Source organism: Papaver somniferum, chromosome 7 (genome assembly GCF_003573695.1).
Source record: "Papaver somniferum cultivar HN1 chromosome 7, ASM357369v1, whole genome shotgun sequence".
Lineage (NCBI taxonomy): Eukaryota > Viridiplantae > Streptophyta > Magnoliopsida > Ranunculales > Papaveraceae > Papaver > Papaver somniferum.
The window spans coordinates 178,647,410-178,669,822 of NC_039364.1; the positions used below are offsets into that span (position 1 = coordinate 178,647,410).

The 22,413-nt window shown below is 34.6% G+C and overlaps 1 pseudogene; it reads left to right on the forward strand.

Annotated features, from left to right (window-relative positions):
* Positions 1–5,794: 5,794 nt before the first annotated feature.
* LOC113295607 overlaps positions 5,795–22,413 on the forward strand; it is a 111,541-nt pseudogene continuing 94,922 nt past the window's right edge.

Below are 22,413 nucleotides of genomic sequence, written 5' to 3' on the forward strand. Positions count from 1 at the left end.
CCCATAGTCATAAACCTAACAGAATTAGGATTAATCTGCCATTGAGAGATTAAAACTGTTTTTACCTCAAAGAACTTCAGTCCCGTGAAGTTTAATCTTGCAATGAAGCTGTGTTGAAAGGGTTTACAACCCTCTTCATAGAAGTCCGCAGGTATAACAAGGGACGGCTCTCCATTAATCAAAGTAGGATTAGGTAAACTAATAATATCAACTCCTGTTGGCTTTAGGGTTTATTTTGCCTTTACCTTGTCCGCAAAGTATTGGTGTTGCTGAATCCGTGATGAACTATGATTATCCTCTACCATATTGAATCCAAAGTGAATGAAACCTACGTGAAAAAATCCTAAACCCTAGTGTTTTCGCCAGAGTTTCTCTCTCCTCTCATTATATTTTTTCTTTAAAACTAAGACCATTGGAGAAGTGCACACACGTTCACTGTCGGCCCAACGTGGGCCCCACAAGATCGACCTCTTCAAAGGATAAGCCTAACCTGCAAAATCGATTAGCCAAAACCATGTGTGCGTGACTGTTTTAAAACCCTAATTAGGGTTTGCGGCATGTTACATGTGTCGTTAATCAATCACGAGCGTCCATCTTCTCCAGCTTGGATGAAGGGTGCAGGAATAGAATAAGGAAGTCCAGAGAATATCAACGTGATCACTGTGGGCCCATCTATCTCTATGTCCGACCGACCAAGACAAGCCATGGCCGAATGCCTCGATTCATGTGCCTTGAAGGTGGCATGCCGCGCCCCTTTAAGAATCCTTTGCGGCATAGGATTTCTGTCGAAATTTGATCTCGGCCACTCCTCTTTACCGGTCAAATTGAGTGGCCTAGATCGCACCTTCATGAGACAGTGAGGTACGGACATGTACACCGGCAAGCCGTCTACACGCATGCCCGGTCGGTCCTGCCAAAAACGCCGCCCATGCTTGGTTTCGACCAAGCTGAAGAGTGATGGTTGCGCACCTCTTCAAAACCCAAAAACTTCATCAACGGTCGCAGATGAGCGTCATATATCATCCCGTCCGTCCAACTCTACCAGATTGGTTAGACAGCCCAGGCTAGGAGTTAAATGTCCAATAAGATGTCGTGATGATTACCATCCACCACTCTACCACATCATGAGGTCGGCCAAGGGAGGGCTTGCCTGTACAGCCTCCAAACTTTCATTCGAAGATAGCTAAGCATGCATCTGTTTTAAGACGCTTAATCCGCGACTTACTCTGTTAAGACTTAAAACAATGATGCTTCATACACATTGATTATATTCGATGCATTACATGCATAGAGTATACACGATATTCCATGAATATCGATTTCCTAAATAACTCAGTTATTTAACCTAGCATCGTATGCTACTCCCTGTGGGTCCCACGATCCACTCATTCGAGACATCAAGCATGTCACAAACTGGGGGATACTTACTGGGGTATTGGTCTGGCGGTTTACAGCGTGCAGCGTGCAACGCGCCTTTACAAGAACGTGTCAGGAAGACATGGACGGTTAGAGATGATAGGAAAAGTGGGCCAAGACGTGATCGTGCAATCACTCACACACGACCCCACTACTTCATCACTCCACTTCCTCCACTTTCTACGAGAGACGAGGTTTGTACTTTATGACTTGTATAAATAGGTCCATCACAGATTTCCAAACAACACACATAGACAAGCACAGAAAATCAAGTGTTTTCATCCGTATCTAGAAAACACCAAAACTGATAGCTTACATCATTGCAAGCCAGTTCCTCTTTCTGATACAAGTCATAAACAACCAACACCTTCACAATCTCAACACCTTCTTCGCTTCCCTCCCTAAGATCAACCCCATCTCCTTCACTTTGTGACCGAAGTAACTCTGGAACAGCCATTTCTTGGTTTAGGCCAGAATAGTATAGATTGATCTCTTGAATCAGAAAGCACTCCTGTGCAGTGCATTTTTTTAGGGTTTAGATTCGTTTCTCATCCATACACCCAAATTTACCAAAAACCGCAGAAACAATTTTCACCCATAAACAGCGGCGAAAGAAGATATTGTGGAATCACAAATGATGAGACGAAGATGTTTATGACTACTTTTCTATCTTGCCTATCGGAGATAAAGATCTCAACCCAATCGTTACGATTTTACGCAACACGATAGAATCAGCAAGATCAGATCACATAACTACGAGAAAGTAGTATCGGTCTGGCTTCACAATCCCAATGAAGTATTTAAGTCGTTAACCTGGTTTAAGAAGAAACCTAAGGTTAAAGGAGAATCGACTCTAGCTAATACAACTAGTATCACACGGAAGGTGTGGGGATTAGGTTTCCCAGTTGCTAGAGTTCTCCCTTATATAGTCTTTCAAATCAGGGTTTGCAAACAAAGTTAGCTTGGTAACAAAGCATTCAATACTCACCGTTAGATGAAAACCTAATTAGATTCAAGATAATATCTTTCAACTGTTAGATCAAAAACTTAGCTTATTACACACAAATGAAATGTACTATTTTGGGTTTATGTAACCGTACCCAAACATGAACATTTGTTGGTTCAACAATAGTTAACCAATGGTTAGCCATATGAGCACTTTCATATCAACCATGTTCTTCTTCACCATAACTAGTTCAAATGACTCAAATGAACTAGTTAGAGAGTTGTTCAATTGCAAGGAAATATTATGTAACTACACAAGACACAATCGAAACAAAAACGATTTGATTCACTCGAATCGGTTCATGAACTATATAGCCATAGTTTGCATTTAGCATTCCTTAGTTCGTTTTTAGATATAACCAACTCAAGTTCGCAAACTTAGTTCGCGGACTTAAGTTCCCGGAAGGAGTTCACAAACTCCAGCAGATATTCTCGGGTCGAGAACTACCGCCAGTTCGCGGACTTAGCTCACACCACTATTCCGGTTCTCTTGATCAACAAAGTTCGCAAACTTCGGTTCAAGGAAAAAGGACTTATACATATATGTGTTACCACACAATGCTTATATCCATCACTGGTTATATAATCTAAACTCTCATTTCAATCATTGAAACATTCTCAGAGGACGTTATATAGTTGTTATTCACAAACCATTTTTCGTCAGAGCATTTTTCAAAGTGATTGAAACATAATCATGACTTTCGTCACTAGGTAAAGATGAACTTGGCCAAAGAAAAAACTTACCAACACATATTTCGAGAAATAGATAGGCGAGATAAACTCGGCTCAAAATAGCAAATATGTATAATCAAAGTCTATATAGCAAAACGACTTTTGTCTCAAAATAGGAGATAGAGTAGATAGACTTTTGAGTGACAGATAAGTTCAAGTCTCCACATACCTTTTAGTCGATGAAGATCCACCAGTTCCTTGAGTAGTCCTTCCTCTTGTATGATGATTTCCATGGAGTTCTTGAGCTCAACTACACTTTCTATCCTAGTCCAAGACTTAGCTATAGTAGACTATAAATCAAGACTTATAGTTTTCACTAACATTGACAAACATGCTTGAGATAGAAACGTATGCGAGTTCGACCGAGCAATGCTCTAACAATCTCCCCCTTTGTCAATTTTAGTGACAAAACTATCAATACATATGGAATTCAAAAATAAATGAAATAACTTTTGTAGCTCCTATTCCACATGCTTAATCTTCAACATAACTCGAAATATTCGTCACTTCCAAGTACTCCAATGATCCCAAAGGTTATAAGTTCAGCATCATCGTTGTTGAAAATCCGTATCTATAACAACGAGAAAACAAGAGTTCTCAATCATTGTTATACAGTGTCATAGTATCATTATATAGTATCAAAGTTTAATTGCATCACAACTTCGACAACAATACTATGGTGATATGTATCACTCCCCCTTGGTCAATACTCCATCTCACATGGAAACCACTCCCCCTTACATAATGATCCGAAAATCATATGTATTTGTAGTGTTAACTACATATTAATTCTCCCCCTTCTTGTCAATAAAATTGGCAAAGGTACGAAAATGAGATCCTAATGAAATTTCTTAAAGAGACATTTCATGACCAAAAGAAAGCACATATCATCTTATTATATGCAATCATATAGACGAAGCTAAATGCATTCATCAAGGAGTTTATAAAGATACAAGATAACCCTTATAATGTTCCACAACCGCACGCCCCACAAAGATTTGGCAATTAAGCACAAGTTCAATTAAGAACTCTCCCCCATAATATGTCATTCGCGAAAGAACAACAAGACCGACCTTAATTTCAAAAGAAAAGAAGGATTTCTTTGGACATAACAAATCACATACGAGTATGAATTTGAATCCAAAATACTCAATTAAATTAACCACAAGAGATCTCGTGATTAATTTAATCGGAAATGCTCAACATAAGTGAACTTATGGAGACCCAAAAGTATACAATTAGATTAATCACAAGAGAACCCATAATTAATCTAATCGGTATACACAACCAAATTAACCACAAAAAGTAGTGAATTTAATTGGTCATGCTCGACATAAAAAAACTTACGGAGCAATAACTAAATAACCAAACGAGAATGATTAATTTAGTTGTAAATGCTCGATATAAAGTACTTCACGGAGCAACAACTAAGCTAAAAATAACTCAGTCGATTGTGCTCAACATAAGACACTTTATGGAACAACACAGTATGTACACAAAAATTGTGGATCGGAGATCGACCTTATACCGTGGAATAAGTAAAGATTCATTCTATTTTCCATCACCATTTGCACAATGACATACAATAGAAATAATCCTTGAAAACAAAAGATTTTAACCTATCTTCCATCATAATTGACATAATAGGCTTAACTTTTGTAATTGTCAAAAGTTCATTCCTTCTTTTATCAACACATGCATATCGACATATAAAGGACTTAACTTTTGACAAGGTATGGGACAATCACAGTTCACGGATGCAAACACACATATCCCATAACAAATTGCAACATATAAAACCATAAAGATTAATACTGGAAAAATCATCTTCCAAACAATTTTAGAATTTAAACCAATAAATCTAAAAACATGAAGATGAAAACGTTGGACATAGATATGTGTAGTCACAATAATGGCTATTCCAAACTCTAGTTATTCTTCTAAACAAAACAAAAAAATAGAGCTTTCTCAGAGCATCTACAGAAAAAATAGACAAAATAGAGCTTTCTCAGAGCATCTACAGAGAATTCCTTCTCATTATTGAAGAAACTATTGATTACAGGATCATTCAATTCCTCTAGGTCTTCAGAAATGTCAGTTAACTCACTAAGTTCTCTTTTTAGTTCACACAAGGTGTTCTTGGTTAGAGACAACATTTGTTCATAGTGAGTTATCTTTTCCAAAGAGGAAACGATTTGAGATTTTAAATCATTTCTCTTGTTGATGAAATATTTCACCATGCCTCTAAAATCATTATCATAATGACAAATAGATAAGAGAAAGTTATAGGAAGAACCTTCTCCATTGATTGTCGGCTTCGCTTTCTTTACTCTTGAGGAAGAGATTCCTTCATAAAGATACATATTAACTGCTTCAACTGCATCCCCTTTTGTGATCCCTCTAGTCACAGGAGCCATAAGACAGTACCTTTTGAACAGAATTGAGAAAGAGAGGTCACAAGAGAAAAAAAACGGATTTATGAACTCAAAACCCTAAAAGACATTAAATAAATCTTTAAGGATTAGTTATCCGTCTTCCATCTTTCTAGGAGAGTATTTTCTTAACAAACATAAGAAAAAGATTTACAAAAACAATAACTTGAGCCATCTTTAGTGCAAACTTCATTTTTCCCAAGCTAAAAATGAGGATGCAGACGTCACCTGCATTAGTTGGTGACGGAGTGAGCCATATGCTCGTATCTCTTAGTTTTTCGTGGCTTATCACTGGTTGTTGTGTAAACAGATTTCTTACCTCGTCTAGACCTGGATTTTTAAAAAAAGAGCTTGGTTATCCTGATCCAGATTCATTTTCTGTATGTTCTTTTGAAGTTTGGTGATTCTGAAATTGCTCTTTTTGAATCTCCAACACGTATTTTGATCATGCTTCGAATGTCCACAAAAGGAACAAATTACTGAGGATTTTTCGTCATTATGTGACACTTCCTGTTTAACACAACAATCAACAGTCGTTGTACCTTGAATAGTCGGAGTGGACAACTTTGAACCTTGAGTTTTGCTTTTTAACCCCAAACCATTAGTGTTTCCAAAGGATCTCTGACCAAATAAAATTGCTACAATTTTGTCGGAGCTTCCAGATAACCTTTGCAGGTCATACTTGAGAGTGTTAATCTCTTCTTCCTTTAGAGACATGGTTCTGACGAACTAGTCATTGAGACGCTCTATCTCAATAATTTTCGCCTGGAGTGATGATTCAATTTTCTTCAAGGAGGCCTTTAAGTGAAGGTTTTCTTGAAGAATCTCTTTATTCAAGAGATCAAGAAACTCTGTGTCATACTCAAGTTCTGAATCAGAAATTGAAGTGGAGAGAGAATTTGTAGTAGACTCATCTGAGACATCCAAAGTAGACTTGTCTTCTATTGAATCATCTGAAGCATTAACTGAAGATGGATATTCATCACATCTATTTCTTCTCTTTATCAAATCCTTGATCTTTATGATTATCAGTGATTTATCAAGATCAACATGATTAGAGCAACATTCATCATCCCAAGACAAGTGAGAGGATGCACTTGTTTTGGTCACAACGTTGAACGCGAACGTTATGCCTGTGTCAAGATCGAGAATTTTTAACTTTCCTATCAGAGTGTTTCTGGAAAGTGTATCAAGGTTATTTCACTCAACGATGGCATGCTTCTTAGAATCGTATCTAGATGGCAACGATCTGAGAATTTTCATCACAATGTTCTTTTCAGGAATAGTCTTACCCAATACAAAAGATGCATTAACAATTTCAGACACTTTGTGATTAAACTCATCAAATGTTTCTTCATCTGCCATATGAAGGTTTTCTCAATCAGAATTAAGGTTTTGAAGCCTAGCTTCCTTTTGACTGGTATTTCCTTCAAATACGATTTCTAATATATTTCAATCTTCATTAGACGTAGTGCAATTTGACACATGGTGCTGAAGATTTGGGGTAATGGCATGTATGATGGCATTCAAACCATCGGAATTTTGCTTTGCAGCAAGTATCTCGGCAGGACTGTATTCACCAATATTCTTGGGAATGTTTACATTTCCAATAGCCACAACGGGAGCATCATAGCCATTAACAACATATACCCATGATTGAAAATCACGTGCTTGAAGAAAAGATCGCATAACAATTTTCCACCATAAGTAATTAGAGCCATCGAAGACTGGTGGTACGTTGATAGAGATAGCACCTTTGTCCATAGAGTCAGATCGCTACAAACACAGACTTGTGAGGTCTTAAACGTGTTTGCATGCTCTGATACCAATTGAAAAAGCGGGGGTACAACAACCACACCCAATATTTCGCTTAGCAATCTGTATGGACAAACTCCAATATACTTTCAAGAGAATCAATAAGACTCAATCTTAATAAAGTATATCAAAGAGTTATATCTCTCTTTCTCGATTCAATTCTTACTCAAGCAAATAGAAATCTGCGAGTCTAATTGAATACAAGAGAAATCACTTGAACGGTACCAAAGACCAATGTTCAAGGATCAATCAACAACCAAAGGTCGGATTTCCAATTGATTGATTCAAACGCACAACCTGTGATATTTCAATTATATAACAAAATATAATGCGGAATAGAAATAACACAGACACCAGAATTTTGTTAACGAGGAAAACACAAATGCAGAAAAACCCCGGGACCTAGTCCAGATTGAACACCACACTGTATTAAAACGCTACATATATTAGCCTACTACAAACTAACTTTGGTCTGGACTGTAGTTGAACCCCAATCAATCTCACACTGATTCAAGGTACAGTTGAGCTCCTTACGTCTCTGATCCTAGCAAGATACTACGCACTTGATTCCCTTAGCTGATCTCACCCACAACTAAGAGTTTCTACGACCCTAAGTCGAAGACTTTAATAAACAAATTTGTATCACACAGAAAAGTCTACAGAATAGATAAATCTGTCTCCCACAGATAAACCTACAAGTTTTGTCCCGTCTTTTGATAAATCAAGGTGAACAGGAACTAATTGATAACCCGGAATTATATTCCCGAAGAAAAGCCTAGTATTATCAATCACCTCATAATAATCTTAATCGACGCGGCGAAAGAAGATATTGTGGAATCACAAACGATGAGACGGAGATGTTTGTGACTACTTTTCTATCTTGCCTATCAGAGATAAAGATCTCAATCCAATCGTTACGATTGTACTCAACATGATAGATTCAGCAGATCAGATCACACAACTACGAGAAAGTAGTATCGGTCTGGCTTCACAATCCCAATGAAGTCTTTAAGTCGTTAACCTGGTTTAAGAAGAAAACCTAAGGTTAAAGGAGAATCGACTCTAGATAATACTACTAGTATCACACGGAAGGTGTGGGGATTAGGTTTCCTAGTTTCTAGAGTTCTCCCTTATATACTCTTTCAAATCAGGGTTTGCAATCAATGTTAGCTTGGTAACAAAGCATTCAATATTCACCGTTAGATGAAAACCTGATTAGATTCAAGCAAATACCTTTCAACCGTTAGATCAAAAACGTAGCTTGTTACACACAAATAAAATGTAATATTTTGGGTTTATGTAACCGTACCCAAACATGAACATTTGTTGGTTCAACAATAGTTAACCAATGGTTAGCCATATGAGCACTTTCATATCAACCATGTTCTTCTTCACCATAACTAGTTCAAATGACTCAAATGAACTAGTTAGAGTGTTGTTCAATTGCAAGGAAATCTTATGTAACTACACAAGACACAATCGAAGCAAAAACGATTTGATTCACTCGAATCGGTTCATGAACTATATAGCGACGGTTTGCATTTAGCATTCCTTAGTTAATATGAATAAGTTCACAAACAATCGTTTTTAGATATGACCAACTCAAGTTCGCAGACTTAAGTTCCCGGAAGGAGTTCACAAACTCCAGCAGATATTCTCGGGTCGAGAACTTCCGCCAGTTCGCGGACTGAGTTCGCGGACTTAACTCACGCCACTATTCCGGTTCTCTTGATCAACAAAGTTCGCAAACTTCGGTTCAAGGAAAAAGGACTTATACATATATGTGTTACCACACAATGCTTATACCCATCATTGGTTTTATAATCTAAACTCTCATTTGAATCATTGAAACATTCTCAGAGGACGTTGTATAGTTGTTATTCACAAACCATTTTTCGTCAGAGCAATTTTCAAAGTGATTGAAACATAATCATGACTTTCGTCACTAGGTAAAGATGAACTTGGCCAAAGCAAAAGCTTACCAACACATATTTCGAGAAATAGATAGGCAAGATAAACTAGGCTCGAAATAGCAAATGTGTATAATGAAAGTATATATAGCAAAACGACTTTTGTCTCAAAATAGGAGATAGAGTAGATAGACTTTTGAGTGACAAATAAGTTCAAGTCTCCACATACCTTTTAGTCGATGAAGATCCACCAGTTCCTTGAGTAGTCATTCGTCTTGTATAATGATTTCCATGGAGTTTTTGTGCTCAACTACACTTTCTATCCTAGTCCAAGACTTGGATATAGTAGACTAGAAATCGAGACTTATAGTTTTGATCACTAACATTGACAAACATGCTTGAGATAGCAACGCATGCGAGTTCGACCGAGCAATGCTCTAAAAAATTGGGTTTATTCAAAGATAATTCTTGTAGTTATAGACTTACAAATTAAGATTATCAGGGATGTTGTTTGTTGATGTACAGAATGAATATAGGTTTTTTATATTATAAAAAAAAGGACTGAGTGAATTGAGTGTATACTTGATGTACTGCCGAGAAATTAAGTACATCTTTTATGGACTGGAAATAATTATGCAGGATATTTGATGAATTGAATGTAAATGAATTGAGTACATCTTTTTAATCTGGAAATGAATTGAGTGTCTTTATAATCTGGAAATGAATTGAGTGTATATTTAATGTACTTTCCAGAAATTAAGTACATCTTTTATAGATTGGAAATGATTATGCAGGATTATTACTCTTTGTTAGTTGAGATAGGTTTCTAAACGCCTAAACGTGTTAAGATTTTCCATTTGTAATAGGGAAGTCAAAGGCAGTACTTTTGAGATGGTATTGAACCCTACTTTTGAGATGTTATTGAACCTTACGTAGCATAAATCACTAACTTGTAATTTCATATATCGTTAATTTCATGAGTAGTGGCACCTGTTTGGTGGTGAATGGGATGTATGAATTCTCTGAATGTAGTGTTTCTTCTCATTGACACCGCTCTCAATAGACTTCCAAGTATAAAAATCATATCTGGAAAAAGTTTACTCCAATTCTAGTTTTCTTATAATCAATGAATTTGTGATTGTAACTCACTTCCTTGTAGCCCTTATGGGTGGCATAACTATATATACGTGTAGTAGTACATGATGGTGTTGTTAAAAGCAATGTTCTTACTGTCTTATTTTATGTACTATCATTATGGTGCCATGTATTGAGAGTATATTTGATGTATCAATAAAAAAAATGCATTTTTATGTTCTGAGAATGATTATGCAATATTACGGTTATTTTTTGTTAGTTGATATAGGTTTCTAGTTATATACATAAAATCCTTACCATGGATGTTGTTTTATTAATGTAGAGATAAAGAATCGAGTGTATATCTGATGTACTGTCATTCCTAGATTCTTTTTTTATTGTCCTGCTCTGTTGCTATCATTCCTGGATTCTCTTTTTTTTTTAATTGTTCTGCATCACTCAACTTTTATTGTATTATGCAGAGAAGGAAAGCTTGTGCTTGTATGGGTTTCTTAGTGAGCAGTGAGAGGTCAATTTCCCTGCTGAAGAAGTCCCCTTGAGCTTCTAAAACCTACACTGGACATTAACTTTGCTAGAGACGAAATGCAAGAAAAAGATTGGTTACAGTTGGCTGCAGTCCAGAACAATGCTTTGGCTACTATCTGTTGCATTTTACTTTGGTGCTAGATTTGGATTTGATAAAAATGAAAGGTGCTTCTTTCATCAATTATAGACATCAATAAAATTATTTGATGCATGCCCATGTTGAACACTTAACCTGTTACTAACATCATCATATAACTTGAATTATAGATTGTGACACCCCTAATTATTTACCATCGTTGTTTTAAAGTACTCTTAGTTTCTCAGAATGTGTTCTTTATGTACTCATTTTTTATGTGCTCTTACATTAAGGCGCATGTTTCCGGAAATTACATTTTTATAGAAGGAACTGTTTGGAGCTATGATGTTAATATCTTTTCTATTTTTAGGAGTGCGCCTTTTATGTACTGTCAGTTTCTTAGAGTACGTTCTTTATGTACTCATTTTTTTGAAGTACTTTCTTATACTACTCTGATGTTGCATTTTCTTCTTTCTTGGTAGGTATGGGGAGATAATCCCGATAGTTCCTGCGTAAATGCCTTTTACATGGATCCGAGAGTTCAGCAACAACTCAATATTTACTGAATTTGTACTTGGAGAAGTCTTCATATACAGGTTCATTCTTACCAGTTTCATTACTGTCAGGGGTGGTCTAACCCTGTGAGTTAGTGGTCTTTGTGAATGATTTAGCTAACAGTAGTATCCTCTAGACAAGATACTTCTACATGCCTAATTACTAACTAGAGTTTGCTGGAATTATAGACCAGTACTTCTCATGCTGATAAAATGGAAGGTTAATCATCACTCACCGCATAAGTTTCTAACATTGTTGTTATTGATTGCATATTCAGGGGATTTCTTGTTTGGCTAGGATTTCATATTTGTGGGTTTGTGATTAAGGAAGCATAGGTGGACCACAGACTTATCTTAAGCTTGATTTTTTCGAATATGATCTACTGTGAATGAATTGCATTTTTATGTTTGTTCATTTTGGGTTCCTTTAAGTTTTGGTAGTCACAAAATGGAGTGGATCCGATTGATAATGTTGATTATTTATCATCTTTGTGCGTGTACATTTATTTTTTTGTTACCTATAGATAGATGCGCTCTTGGTAATATCTTATATGTGAAGGGCTTGACTGACAACAACTTAATATAACTACTACGGTTTTCAATCGAAGATGCTTTGTGTTGTTTTAGCAGGCAAATCTGATGATAATACAATATGTTTTAGAAGTGGGATTTTTAAGTTTCACAGAATGTGTTCTTTATGTACTCATTTTTTATGCGCTCCTGCATTGAGTATAGACGTTTTCGGTAATTGTTTTTTATTGAAGAAATTGTTTGGAGCTTTGATGTTGATGTATTTTCATTTTTTGGGAGTGTGCATTCTATTTACTGTGAGTTTCTTAGGGTGTGTTTTTTATGTACTCAATTTTTATATGTTGTTGCTTTGTTGCAGACGTCTCAGATGATTAGAATGTATGTCATTCAGATGTGTATTGAATGCGTCCCAATGTCATTATGTTTATCATTGTATCCTTCTACGATCTATTTATGATGTTAACTACTCATCTCTATGGTTGTCGTGTGATACAGGTTCCTCTCCAAGTTCCAGAAAGATATCATCAAGGTAAATTATACCAAGTTTATTCCTTTCTTCTAAAATCTAGATTCCCGCTAACTGCAATCCCTTGTTATTGATTTAAGCTTCATCTACTTGTAGGTGGTGCTGCAAAGCCTAGAAAAATTCTTAGCTCAGTTCTGCGATGCAATATTGGAAAATTTATATGATTCAATGTTTTTTCCTAGTGTGCATTGTGATTTTTCAGAATACTAGTATTGTATTTACCTAGGAAAAAAAGGGTAGTTACTTAATGGTTACAAAACACACTTGTATATTTATAAATTTCATATATGTATACGAATGATGTTGTTTTCTACATTTTATGTATTTTTGCAGAGCCTGAATTGAGTGAATTTTTGATACTTTGTTCCCATTACCGTTTAAGTTCAATATGCTAGGTTGAATCACATCCAGTACATTTCCTGATTTCATTTTCTGCAAAATGTGTGGTGATTTGTACAACGTAAATGATTAATAGTTCTTAATGTGGGTCGAGGGGCGCTTAAACAAGAGATTCAGTTTTCAATTCTCAGACATTGCGAAAACAAGATCAAAGCAGTATATCAGATATATACCAAAATATTTCACTCAAGCAGATATGTAGCTCAACTGCACTTTTTAAGCAGTAAACAATCTAAATGCACTAATTCTTACGTAATTGGAACTTTATAGAGATTGATTATGATGTTCCGAAGTGAAACCAAAGCAGTACGCTAGATATGTACTACAACATTTTACTACCGTAGTGCAGCGCCATAGCACTCGAATTCACAGTGCTAAAACAAACTAAAATCAATAAAACGACCTAGCTTCTTCTACAGTGCAATCAATATTTAATAGAACAAATCATCTTATGTTTGTTTTTTAAACGTGCAAGCAATATGGCTGACAGTGCGGCATCTCCTTAATCCAAAAATGAGAGTTATTCGTACTTGACATCAAGCCCAGCCTAAACGTGCAAGCAATATGGACTGGTTTGAATCCAACTTTTTCCATGAAGTCTTTATCAACCTGCACACAGAAACACCTTTATAAAGCATTTGTGTAAGAAGCTAAATCATCTGTCTTGACATAAGTATATTGGTAAGGTAATTTAAACCTTCGTGCATACATAATCTTGGTTAGCTCCAAATCTCCTTTTCTGAATAATTTTTCAGTAGAACAGATGTACTATTGATTCATACTATCGAAAGCAAAACAAACTTTTATATTTGCACTGATGTATCATATTCATCGAAATAAACTAGTTTTTTTTCTTTAGTATACCGTATATGTACTGCGGATTTATACTATTAAAATCAAACGAGGTTTCCAAATATGCATTGATACATCATATTCATCGAAATAAACTTGGTTTTTTTTCAGTGTTCCATTTATGTACTGCAGATTCATACTATCAAACGCAAAAAAGGCTTCCAAATATGCAGTAATAGATCATATTCGTCAAAATAAACTAGGTTTTATTTTTACAGTACATCATATATGTACTGCCGATTCATATTGTTGAAATCCATCGAAACTATCATATATGAAGTACAACATATATGTACTGTGGATTCATACTGTCAAAAGCAAATGAAACTATTATATGCATTGATGAACTAGCTTTTTCTGAGTACATCGGATATGTACTGTTGTATCATGGTATCAAAAACCAATTACAAGTTATGGTGACTGATATTCAAGCATAAACTGAGTTTTTTCTTCAATACATCATATATATGTATTATTCATTTAATGTCAAGAAAAAGCAGAAAACAAAAGTGAACTAAATACATTGTCATACCTTTTGCCACAACTTTTTTGGGCAGATGCAGATAAAGATTTCTTCTCCGACTGCTTAATTGATATCTAGCCAGGTAACCTACGTTTTTTTTTCTTTGATAAACACAATGATCAAATAGAGTTTTTGATGATTTCGTATGATTTCTTCACTACCTATATGTGTTTTGATGATTCTCGTTTCTGTTTTTTATTCATTTTTGATAGATCAATTGTGGATCTATGTTTTGATGATTATCGTATCCATCTTTCTTCCAATTTTGATCGATCAATAGAAGAAACCTAGGGTTTGGTTGAAGTTTTTTTTGCTTTTCTCTGTAATTCGTAAAAGAATGTGGGGTTTTCTTTAATAGAACGATGAGATACTACTCGCACGTTTGGAGCAGGGTTGTATACGTCTTTTCCATATTTTAAACAAATATGGACCCTAAATTATTTTTCCGGATGGACCCTATTATAAATAGTTATTTGGAGACCAACCGACAAATTTTCTGATAGATAACTAGGTTATCAATGGGTGGGCTGAAATAGCATAAAAAGGCCCATAAAATTATTACACCACCCAGAAAAGAAGTACACATGTTACTTTTAAATGTTTATGTAAAAAGTGGGGTTTTACATTTGTTCCTGAGCATATTCATATCAATAATCGTGTTTCGGAACTAAAGACCAGTATAAACAGACTCAAGCGCAGCATTAAGAAAGCAAGGAAGGCAGCAGCTTCAGGTATCTCTTGTCCTCCTCTTGTTAATTCTCTTGAAACTCTATTGACTTCCCTGATGATACTCATGAAAGAAAAAGGGGAAATGTCAATACCTCTGATGAGCTATATGCTCGTCAAACTACAACTTGTCTGCTTACAAATGAGCATCTCGTTTAGATCATGTGAGGATGCTCATAATTTTCAAGAAGCTTTTCTTCTTGATAAAGTGGTCTTTGTTGTATCTGTTTTCAGTTTAATAATAAAAAAAAAATTGATCATCTCACTGTTGAGCCTTGCTCCAGTTATTTTTCAATGATCAATAACTCTTGAGAATTTTTTTTTATTTGTTGTTCACTTTGAATAACTTCATTTTCCTTCAATAACAGTTGATTTGTTGTCTATCAACAATTATCTTGTGCTCTATTCTAATCTAAGATGTTCTGTTCGAATTTGTTTTTATAAAACGTTTTTCAAAAAATAGGCTCCATCAGTTCCTTGGTTTTGAACCTGGTTCATAATCACGAACGTTCGTGCACCCGTCCCCTACCGAACGTAAACAAGTAACTCTAGGGTTTCCCAATGAAAATGTTGTTTATGTATATATATATATCATGGAATGTTTTCCTTGATGTATATACACGTTCCATAAGTTCAAGATTTCTCTTGAAATTTTTGTGGCGTGCACAATGGATGGATGCAAAAAGGAAGACAAAGTTGAAGAAGGAAAAGTTTTCGAGTTTCATGAGAAACCTGTTATCATATCCTGCTTCCATGCAGTTGATCATGAAAAAAAACTTCTAGTTCAGATGTCATCTCAATTGGTAGGAAATATTCTTCGATATTTTGAGGTTGTACATGAACAATTTGAAATTGCAACAAAAAATCTTGAATTTATGAAAAAATGAACTGAAGAAAGCAACTGATGAACTTGTTCTTATTCGATCTCTAGTTGTTGGATATGTCTGAAGACCTTCAGTTTTGTTCTTCTTAGGAGTTACATTTTCGTCTAGGAAACTTCTTATGAGAGTTTATTCTTATTTTTTAAGAAGGATAACTAAGGTTTGGAATAGCTTATTTTGTGATTACACATTGATATTGCCAACGTTTTTCATCTAACAATGTTTTTAGATTTATTTATTTAAATTCTAAAGTTTATTTGGATGATGATTTTGCAGTATTAATCTTTATTGGTTTTATATATTGCAAAAAAATTTGTTAATGGATGCGTGTTTGCGTCTGTGAACTATGATTGTCCCATATATGTCAAAAGTTAAGCATATTATGTCATTATGCAAATATTGATGGAAGATAAGATGAACTGTTGATTTGCAAAGATTAAGTCTATGATATCATTATGCAAATATTGATGAAATATAGAATGAATCTTTGAATATTCCGCAGTATTGATCTTTGCCTGATCCACTTCTATGCGAAAGTATTGTATGGCTCCATAAGTTCTCTTATGTTGAGCATTTCCGATCAAATTAGTCATAGGATTTCTTGTGATTAATTTAATTAATTTTTCTGGATACAAATTCATGTTTCATGTAATTTGTTAATGTCCAAAGAAATCCTTTTTTTCTTGTGAAAGTAAGGTCACCCTTGTTGTTCCTTTCGGGAATGACATTATATGGGGGAGAGTTCTTAATTTAACTTGTGCTTAATTGCCAAATCTTTGTGAGGAGTGCGGCTGTGGAATATTTTAGGAGTTTTCTTGTATCTTTATAAACTCCTTGTGAACACACTAAGTTTTGACTATGTGAAATCATCGAATCAAAGTTGATATGTTCTCTTTTATTCATGAAGTATCTCTATGAGAATTTCATTATGATCCCACTAGTTTTCGTACCTTTGCCAATTTATATTGACAAAAGGGGGAGAATTAATGTGTAGTTCATCACACTACAAATACATATGGTTTACAGATCATTATGTAAGGGGGAGTGGTTTTCATTGTGAGATGAAGTATTGACTAAGGGGGAGTGATACATATCACCATAGTATTATTGTCAAAGTTGTGATACAATTGGACTTTGATACTGTGTAATGATTGATTTCTTAAAAAATATTGCAAAAATCATATGATAAAACGTTAAAGATGACTAAACTAAAGCTTTTATTACTCGAACTTGAAGCAGACTGAAATCACTTCGTGTTAAAGGTTATAGAGAACATAATATAAAAATATAAAAGACTCAAACTCTCTAATCTTCTTACTATATATTTCTCACAAGTCGCACTATTCCGTGTATTATGTAAGGGAAATAAGAAGGATTCACTACTTATTATCTGAAGCCGACAAGCTTCTGAAATTAAATAAACATACATGCAAGATTTCTCTTCCATATTATCAGATGTTGTCATGTTGAAGGATGTGAAAATGAATTGGCCAACATAATAATAATTTTTGTGTGCAGAAAAATATATCAAATACAAATAATTAAATACATACGGTATGATTTCGTGAATCTCAAAAGTAAACAAGGATTTAACCATATGAGAGAAAAAATTATACCCTTTCATGTATTTTTTTTCTTATATCCGGTTCCTATGCAGTTTTTATTTTCTTAGGTATCGTACCAATGTAGAGCCTCCAAATTTGTGTCTTTATCATCTATGGTAGTTGTTGGTAGATAGTAAAACTTATACTAGGTGAAATTAGTTGCACATGAAACACCATTCACCTTCTTCGGTTTCGATGGAGTCATCAATTTATCATATTGCGGGGTATTCATTCTAATCAATAAAATAGAGGTACATTAAAATGTTTTTTGTTTGCGGAAGAAAACAAGAAAGGATGGCAAGAAGGTGACAGTTGGAAGGTGTCCTTAGCCATGCCAGGTGGCCTTAAACAAAACAACTTAAAATGTTGAACCAGAGCCAAGTGACAGCCTGCTGATGAACAAGTGTAATAGCCACCGCAGGGTGAAGATATGATTAATTGCGTACTGGCATTAAAAGCTGCCTTGCTTCCATGCTTTCCAGCTAGAGAACTTCAAGCGATTATCGTTCCCCTCATCCTTCTCATCAAAGTAAGTAACCCATCTTGCAGCTGCCTAAAACAAACAAATAAAACTTAATAGTGGTTTTTGAGGTCTTTCTGATTTGTTTGATGTATAGAATCGGTTTATCAGATTTACTTGTATTGATAGTTTTTAGGGTTGCTTAAAATTGATTTATTGGTTTGAATTGCAAGCGGCTTTCAAAGCTTGTGGAAGTAAATATGCAGATTTCCTCATTTTATGAAATGGAAACAAAAGAAATGATGGGAGATTCAATTTATACAAGTTGTTTTATTTCTTTCTTCAGTCTAATGAACAAGTAGAAATTAACGTTTAATCCCATATTAGTTGGGCTTTAGAAACTCTAGTCTTGTCCCCTCAAGCCTAATACCAGGAAGTCCAAAGTTACCAAATCCTGAACTAGTTAATTCTTTTTAACGGTTTAGTCCAAATCTTATATTTTGCCTGCCTATAATACCCATTTTCACTTTTTCGTAATTCAGTTTCTAGGTTTTCATTTCTATGTCTAAAACAACTATATGGCGAATAACATATCCTAAACCTAATCTCTTCTCAGTAACAGTTCAGTCTCCAAACATAAATCTGAGAATCAACAAACAATTGATTCAATTTGAAAACCTAAATTTTTATCATCAACACCTCTGCTTTAGGTTTTCCATCTTTCTCCTTTTTTTTTTAATTTCTCGTACTATCTCTATTGGTCGTCACTGCAACAACATATTACGGCACAGATTTCGGGTAGGTTTGATCCATATCTATCTCTCTTCTCGTATATAATGGATTCGGTGATCTCTTTACTATCTAATGTTGTTGTTTTCATGATCAACTGAGGGTTTTTTGTTGAATTTTATATCAGGAATTGATCTCAAAGTACTCTTACCTCTAACTGTCTGTCATGGAGGATGTGAATGAAAAGTAAGATATCCTAGTAAATTAATTCATATGATTTCTTTGTTAATGGTATTTCGTAATTTTAATTTTATTTGGATTTGGTGTGTGTTGGTGTAGCTAATTTGGACATGACTAACAAAAAGGTGAAAAAAACACCCCACTACTGGTATGTTCGTAGTTTCCAAATGTTTTGATTTTTGAGTTTCTTTGATTTCATCATTTTAAGCTGAATGTTATGAATATCGGGAATTCCTACTTCCATGTGTTTGTGTCTTCCACTGTGTTACAGAAAGAGAAATATCACACTGAGGGCTTCGCTCCATAGGTGAGAATCTAAATGCTCCTTACAACTATACATTAGCTACTTGTTGTAGAAATATCTTATAATCTCCAATAGCACTTAATCAAATCCTCACATTGTTTAAGAGTTGTTCTTAATAATATAATGTTACTTTATTTGTTATTCTAAGCTTGCAGATATGATCATTTGGGTATACATTATCTGGGTACATATGTGTACATTATTGTACACATGTTGTTGTTAATGTGTACATAGTAGTACACTTGTTGATTATATTGGACAACACGTGTAAATTTAGGTATTTGAATCAACCAACATATTGGATGCTTGGACTTGGATTCATATACATTACTCTTTGGGTTTTTGCAATCATCAGAGCTTTGAGTTTTCACTTTCCTCCATTGGTTATAATTGTATTGGTACTTAGTTTAGATTTGTATTTGAAACAAAACGTCCATTTTTGGATGGTCTGGAGAATCCTGACAAGTCTTACTAGATTTTACTAGCTTGTACAGCCATAAGAATAAAAAATGGATTTCAAAATTTCTTCCCTAGGGGACCTTTTTTTGTATTCTTTGGTTAACTCTTGAGTTTCATAAAATTCTTATTGTTTAGCAAAAAAAAAAAACTTAGTTTAGCTTGGACAACTAAAGTATTACGAAACTGCGAATATAACAGTTAGCCGGATGATCGTATTGTATTATCTTAGAGGAATGCAATGTAGTACTGGATTTTGTTTCCAAAGAGCATTATCAACAAGCCTTGGAAATACTTGTTTAGGATCACTTTTTATCTCGACAATTGAAGCTCTTCGGATTATAGCAAGAGGTTTAAACTTATTAGAAGGTGATGATTAATTCATGTTCTCTTGGGCTCATTGTTGCCTTCGAGTTATGGACTTCATTTCTAGGTACACCAACAGTTCGGCTCTTGTTCAGGTAAAATTCAAAACATAAATTAAAACCAATTTAGTTCATTCCTTAATCATTTGACTAAATTGAGTGATTTCATAGTTACTGAGATTTAGTGTTTTTCATTGTAATATAAAAAGGGCAGTGCTATCCCACACGGCTGTGTGGAAAAACTTTATGAGTTAGCGGGCTTCTAGCCGTCCGATGTACCATATTTTTGTTTTTGTTGGTCAAAGTAACAACTGTCAATGACTATCAAAAAGAACATAAACTTTTAGTAAATGCTTACACTTATTTCTTATTTGCTAATTACTCCATCATTAACTTAGATGAATAGAAGAATATACAATAAAAAATTTAAATTGAGAATTTTTAAAGTTTATATTACTGATTTAAAATTGCTTAAAAAAATTTCCTTAAAGTTCCCACTCTTAGAACAGTTTCAATTGTTAACAAATTTGCCAATTCACGATCCATAATAACCTCACATCTTCATAATTAAGATTTATTGTTCTTCGATATGTTTCTCTTGAATGATATGATAAAATTGAAACAACGCTGCAAAAATCAACAAACATAAATTAAAATTAAAATTAAAGCTAAGATTTTGATCGAACTAATGAAACCATGTTGATGTTTTTGTTGTATTTTTTACCAGGTCGTTGAGATTCAAGTACAACAGACTAACTGAGAGAGATTTGATATTACGAGTAACAAAATTATAATCAAATTAGAAAAATAAGGATCATTATAAAGAAAAAATCGTGAAAACAACAAAAAGAATGAACAACACATAATCTTGTAACAGAGCAGAACTACTTCGTCTGAGTTTATCGACTACTAGAATGGGTAACTTTCTCGGTCTTTCTCCTTCACCATTAAAGGAGCAGCACTTCATCTCCTACAATTTAATGATTCACATAGATATAATAGGAAAAAAGGTCTTTTAATACGCAGGGATTGTTCTGATTTTTCTCAATTAAAAATAATGTTCTTACAATTATAGTCATAGACAACTGTACATTTTACATCAACAATTGTAGTTTGTTATGTGTTACCATCCAATAGCTAGAAACCCGCTAGCTCATAAAGCTTTCCCGCACAACCGTGCGGGATAGCACTGCCCTATAACTTACCGAGATTTGTAGGCCTCACAAGATACATGGGCATTATTTGATAGAACAGATAACATGGAACAAGTGGTGGATGCTGACATCACAAGTTTGGTTTGCTTCTTAACTTGCATATGTAGTGGATCCATTTGTATCATTGTTACTTCTTTTTGGACTTCACTGTTCACAAGGATTATACTGCAACTGTCTCACTCCTTGCTTTTTTCCTTTATCCTCTTGGTTATTAACAAAAACCTCAAACGTAGTTACTTTGATGTGATTTGACTAGTAATATGATCCTTTTATGACTTTCCCGGATATGAAATTTTGGCACTAAACACTAAAAATGTGCATGTGACCCTTGGGGATTCTCATATGGTACAAAATCTTTAGATGTGGATTTTTAGCAGAGTAATATGACCGACAGGTGCTAAGATATGTAAGTACCCAACAAGAAAGTGGTTAGTCAGCAGTGCCGCAACTGGAGCATGTAATATCCTATCGATTCATTTCATTGATAATAATAATAGTCGCAACTGGAGCATGTAATATCCTATCGATTCATTTCATTGATGATAATAATAGTGAGTATTAATCTTGAATAATTAATAAGGGTTTTTTGTTGTACACATGTTGATTCTTATATACATAATTATACATATGTAAAATGTTAACGTAAACATAGTTGTACACCTGTTGGTTATTGATTGTTGATATACACATAGTTGTACACATGTTGATCATTAATGTGCACATAGTTCTACACCAGTTGATTGTTAGCATTATCACTTTTCTTATGATTTATTGATAACAACTCAAAAGAATTGATCATTTCCTATACCATGAGGTTACGATCTAGATGGTTAGGGTTCTATATTTAAGAGGGAACCGTATTCTAACCTTTTCTACCTTGCAGGTGTTCGTAGTAGATCCAAAGCAGCATATTTCTGGATTAGATTTTGATCCTTCCAAACATGCTCCTAAGTTTAGAGGTAATTCAATTTGTTATAAGGTCCTAAAATATCTGGTATATAGCACTCCATTTTCTCTGCCTGGAGTGTCTTCGTACTAATGGT